Genomic DNA, 201 nt, shown 5'->3' on the forward strand with positions numbered 1-201 from the left:
TGCAGGCGGGCGGGACTGAGGCCTGACTCGGGGAGGGGCTCCCAGGACCTGCGTGAGGACGGCGCGCACAGGTGCGCCCAGGTGCGCCGCGCGTGCGGAAAGGGCGCCGTCCCGCTGCCGGAGCAGATCCCCGCGGCACGCGCCCCCGCGCAGCGCAGCGCAGCAGCGGCGGAGCGCCCCCGGGCGCGGGGCTCCCCGCGG

The sequence above is a fragment of the Varanus komodoensis genome, unplaced genomic scaffold (assembly GCF_004798865.1).
Source record: "Varanus komodoensis strain SLA01 unplaced genomic scaffold, ASM479886v1 scaffold54, whole genome shotgun sequence".
Classification (NCBI taxonomy): domain Eukaryota; kingdom Metazoa; phylum Chordata; class Lepidosauria; order Squamata; family Varanidae; genus Varanus; species Varanus komodoensis.